The following is a 5864-nucleotide window of genomic DNA, read 5'->3' on the forward strand; positions in this document are numbered from 1 at the left end:
ACACGCACGCCGTCCCTCCCCGGAACATTAATCTGACGCAAGAAAGAGAGGCAGGGGGTGGTGTAGAGTCGCAGCCTGCTCCCGAAGCCGATGCTGGCTCCTACTGAGCATGCCCTTGGTCTTTGCTGATGGCAAGGCGGAGACTTCGGAGCGGGGGGGGGGGGAGAGAGAGAGAGATAGATAGAAAGAGAAAACAAAAAAATTCCTTCCAGTAGCACCTTAAAGACCAACTAAGTCAGTTCTTGGTATGAGCTTTCGTGTGCATGCACACTTCTTCAGATACGAGACAGTGAGACGTGTTGGCAGACCAACACGGCTACCTATCTGTAGATAGAAAGAGAGAGAGAGAATGGGCGGGAGCGAAGAAAGAAGGAGGAAATCGGTGCCCTCTCTCTCCTTTTCCCCGCCACAATCTGCTCCTGGAGATTCTCGCGGAGGCACCCCCCCCCTAAAATTAAAAAAATAAAAAATAAAAAAAAGCAGCGGCCGCTGAAGGCGAGAGGAAAAAGGGGGAGTGGAGATGGGCACGCGCGCACATGGAAGCTTCTTCACTCTATTGTTCAATGGCGTACCAGAGCCAGGATAGGCGCTCCGGCCCGCCATCTGCTGGGCATGGAACTCACTTCTGCGCCCGAACCAATAATAGGTCCACAACAGAGCGCGCTGCTTCTCTTTGGAGAGAACCCATCGCTGTGTTGTACCTCCAAGAAGCTGGAGGAAGCAATGCTTCTGAATACCAGTTGCTGGGAAACCTCGCTGGATTAGGTGGGCCGCCGGCCTGACCAGCAGGGCAATTATTCTTGTGTTCTGAAGGAGGCTTTCCAAAGAAAATGTTGTGATAAAGAGCGCACGGATCCGTTCAGGATCCCCACTGGACACAACGGCATTTACTTTCAAGATAATATGCACATAGGATCGCTGCACTGGACCTGCTGTTTGTATTGATCTTACCCAGCAGTTGGGGACCTGGCTGTCTCTTCCACAGCACAGACATTAGTAGCAGTCTATAAAGTAAATATTTACCTATTTATTTATTTATTTATTAAATTTATATTCTGCCCGTCATCTCAAGCTCAAAGGGTGGTTTACAGCATAAAAATGCAAAATGGGAACAAAAAATACATAAACAAACCCCAATAACCCACCCTACAAGCACATTTAAAAGGCCATTGATTGTTTAATTAGCCAACAGCTTAATTAAAGGAATTATTCCACAAGCAGGGAGCCACCACCCATAAATACTGAAGCACAACTCAGAATGTCCAGTTCATTCTGGACATTTTAATCTACCTGTTCAAGCTGTTTTAAGATATAAGAATTTCCAGTCCTGGGGGAAATGCAAACATTTCCTCCCCACCCACTCCAGCTGAATTTCCAGTGGCAGGGGAAAAACAGGGACTTAAAAAAAAAGGCTTTCTAATGTTGCAAGAATCAAGTCCAACAAATCTATAAGCAACTATATCGTTGGCAGAGGTCCTGTCAGTGGACCAGATTCATTCTTGCTGGCACAATATTGTGCCAATGAAACATGCATTTTAACTAATAAATATATACCAGATTTTCCTATGCAGAGTACAGGATATCACACACGGAGTGTCCCAGCTTGGAGCAAGAGGAAGGAATCAGTTCTGCATTGGCAGAACTGGTAAACACAGCCAAGGCGGCAGGTTTGCAAACTGCTCTGGGGCGGGATTCAGTTTACATTCAGCCCCCAACTAAAATGGAGGGGAAAGCCTTCATTTTAGCAGAAGAAGAGAAGAGTTTGGATTTGATATCCCGCCTTTCACTCCCTTTAAGGAGTCTCAAAGTGGCTAACAATCTCCTTTCCCTTCTTCCCCTACAACAAACACTCTGTGAGGTGTGTGGGGCTGAGAGACTTCAAAGAAGTGTGACTGGCCCAAGGTCACCCAGCAGCTGCATGTGGAGGAGCGGAGACACGAACCCGGTTCCCCAGATTACGAGACTACCGCTCTTAACCACTACACCACACTGGCTGCAACAAGTCGTAAGGGGTTTGCATTGGACTTCTGGGTGACGATGGCGACAAGTATGGCTTCTTGTCCTTGAGTTCCGTGGTCTGTTCTAAAAAGGTAAACGTAAAGGGACCCCTGACCATTAGGTCCAGTTGTGGACAACTCTGGGGTTGTGTCGCTCATCTCGCTTTACTGGCCAAGGGAGCCAGCGTACAGCTTCCGGGTCATGTGGCCAGCATGACTAAGCTGCTTCTGGCGAACCAGAGCAGCGCACGGAAACACCGTTTACCTTCCCGCCAGACCTATTTATCTACGTGCACTTTGACGTGCAACAGGAGCTCACCCCGTCACGGGGATTCGAACTGCGACCTTCTGATCGGAAAGTCCTAGGCTCTGTGCTTTAACCCACAGCGCCACCCGTGTCCATAGTATGTTCTAGTTTTCATTAAACACACACACACACACACACACACACAAAACCCCACAACTTGAATAGTTTTTAAATTGCAAAGGCAGTTGGCTCAGCAGTTAACTTTAATTACTCCATACAGGCAAGGAGCATACCTGTTTTGTTTGTTTTATTTCTATATAGGCTTAAAAACCATATATTTTAATTGGAGGACAGGAGCGGAAAGAGCAGCTGTTTTGGCTGGGCGTTTTTAACTGATATGAAACTGATAAGAAACGCTTAGAAGAACATCTCGATCAAAGGACACTCGGCAGTTTTAATATGGTTATTACATAAGCACAGACCTGCAGTGCTTCCGTTACGACATCCAAAACTTTATTGCCAAATTTAGTCCAGAAATCTATGCAGTACTCCTGTGTCTCAGCAAAGGGAGGAAGAGGTGCTTCAAAGATACAGTGGTACCTCAGGTTAAGAACTTAATTCGTTCTGGAGATCCGTTCTGAACATGAAACTGTTCTTAACCTGAGGTACCACTTTAGGTAATGGGGCCTCCCGCTGCCGCCGCGGAGCCAGCGCACGATTTCTGTTCTCATCCTGTAGCGAAGTTCTTAACCTGAGGTACTATTTCTGGGTTAGTGGAGTCTGTAAACTGAAGCGTCTGTAACCTAAAGCGTATGTAACCCGAAGTACCACTGTATCTTACATTAAGATATCTTACATGGATAGCCTGGGTCTTTTACATTGTGAGTATGCAAGCAAAGAAGGCTGATCGGCGAAGAATTCATGCTTTTGAATTATGGTGCTGGAGGAGACTCTTGAGAGTCCCATGGACTGCAAGAACATCAAACCTATACATTCTGAAGGAACCAGCCCTGAGTGCTCACTGGAAGGACAGATTCTGAAGCTGAGGCTCCAATACTTTGGGCACCTCATGAGAAGAGAAGACTCCCTGGAAAAGACCCTGATGTTGGGCAAGATTGAGGGCACAAGGAGAAGGGGACGACAGAGGACGAGATAGTTGGACTGTGTTCTCAAAGCTACTAACATGAGTTTGACCAAACTGCGGGAAGCAGTGGAAGACAGGAGTGCCTGGCGTGCTCTGGTCCATGGGGTCATGAAGAGTCGGACACGACTAAACGACTAAATAACAACAAATGCAAGTAATGGGGCTGGAGAAGCCTTATTCTAAGGAAGAGGTTTTGCTACATATTTCTCTAATGAGAGCTTAGCTAACTGATATTTTTGCTCCCAGGCAACCTCTGCTTCCTCCATATAACAAAACCTCATCTAGGTGTAATAACAATCTTGGCTAGAGAGCATGCCTAGCCCTGCAATTTGGATCTAGGCTGTTTGGAGTTGGAATCCAACTAGTACCAGGGGGGGGGCAGGGGGCACGGGACACACAGATACCCCATTTCTGAGGTAGGGAGCTGTATCATGTGCTTTGTGCTGCTGTTTTTGTTTGATAATTTGTGCTACAACGTTTAATTTGTTGCTTTTGTGATTGTGATATGTAAGCTACTGTACTTTAAGCAACTCCCTTGTGAAGCAGAACAGCAGATACGAATTTCTTGAATGAATGAATGAATGAATGTGGATTTGAACATCAAAGTGTAAAATGACAATTTGCAGGAAGAGTGTGACAAATGGCAAAAGTTAAAACAGTGAATGTATTGATGCGAAAAGCACATATATTCTATTGCCCCCCCCCCCCGGAAGAGGAAAACTTCAACAGTATAAGGAAAATGTGTTATTTGTTCATGCACCTGTTTTCAGTTGGCTGTCTGTTTTGGCTATTCTTTTATTCATGAATCACCATGTAGCAAAAGCACCTGTAAGGATTGCCTGGGAGTAAGTCCCATTGAAGTGAATAGGACTTATTTCTGAGCAGACATGCACAGATTTGGGGGGAAGTGTCATTCATTTATGACTAATGCTGTGTCTTGTGCAAATCTAATATTTCAATATTAAATTTCAGAGGCTGGAAACACTGAACTATTTCCTCTGACTGATGTCGAAATCACTACAATCAGCATAACAGCAGAAATGCCAGTTAGTCATCAAGAAGTACTATAACCAGAAACTGCCTTCCAAGGTCATCACAATTAATTGGTTTTAGAGACAGGGAAACTGTACTCAGCTCTTCATCCAGCCAGGGGGAGTAAATTGAAAAGAGATAGTCATTAAATTTATGTATGTCAAAATAAATGAAGCTATAGCAAGAAACCTGCTTCACCCTTCTTCAGGTACTGCTACTCCACCTGCAACACACTGGCCAATTTAGCAATGCTTCCTTGTCACATGTGACTGTATGACTCACCTGTGATTCTATCCAAGAGCCAGTTTTTTATATTATTATTTATTGGGTATTTGATTGTGTTTTGCACCCCCTGCATGGAATTTGCCGGGAGCAGACTTAGGTGAGAACAGTCATGACCTTACTCAACCTTGAAATTCAGTGCTGATCACAAATAAGCCAGCCTTTGCCTGCCTGTTGCCATCCAGATGTTTTGGGCTACAACTCCCTTCAGTGCTGGCCTGTTGGAAACATCTGGAGGGCACTAGGTTGGCGAAAGCTGCAGTAAGGTAAGTGAGTGGATTGGCTTTTCCATGCAAGAACAACCTGACGCGATACGGATCTGAGGGTTGAATTATGCAAACCTGGTAGCCTAAGTTAAGGTTTGTTCACTTGGGTCCCATAAGGACTGATTTATTTATTTATTATTTTATGCCATAAAATTCATACATAACTTGACTGTAAGAACAAACAGGCAGTAAAATCAAGAAAATTACTTACAGCCCTACATATGAAAGTTAAAAAAAACTGAAACAGATTTGAATGACCAACTTTATTATTAATTTTTTATTTTTTTTTAATTAAATTTGTATACTGCCCTGCATCCATTGATCTCAGGGCACTCCACAAGTTTCTAAGCCTTCCCTTGCGATTGAGGGGGCCTGAGGCCACACGCCGTCAACTGAGATGGATCCTTTAAATCCCGGACTGTCCCTGGAAAACGGGGACTCTTAGAGGGTCTGGGGCTTCTACATGATCTGGAGGAAAGATATGGGAAAGTATGCCTGTCAGGCTCCAAGGAATCCGATCCTGCCCACGGTGGCAGCCAAGAAGTAGATAACCAAGAAGAGTTCTTGCCAAGTCTTTTATTCAATATTCACAGAGATAGACGTCAAAATGCTGTCTCTCTTAGATAATGGCGTTGCTCTGAGTAAAGTCGCACCTTTTCCGTCTCTCCTATTATATGTCATCCCTCCGTCAGCTGATCTGTGCTTTCTGCCTCTGAGCTTTCTGTTCTCCTAATCTCAATGCACGCCTGGTCCTGGGAGAGGGGGCGGCAGTCAGGAATGCTTTCCAAGGACACTGAGTCTGTCAATCGTCTCTCTCCTGGTGCTTCCTCTTCCTCTTGCTCCTCTCCCAATATTTCTCAGCTTCTCCCCTCTGCAGCCTCTGAGCTATGACCTTC

The sequence above is a fragment of the Podarcis erhardii genome (assembly GCF_964252035.2).
Source record: "Podarcis erhardii genome assembly, chromosome: 5".
NCBI lineage: Eukaryota > Metazoa > Chordata > Lepidosauria > Squamata > Lacertidae > Podarcis > Podarcis erhardii.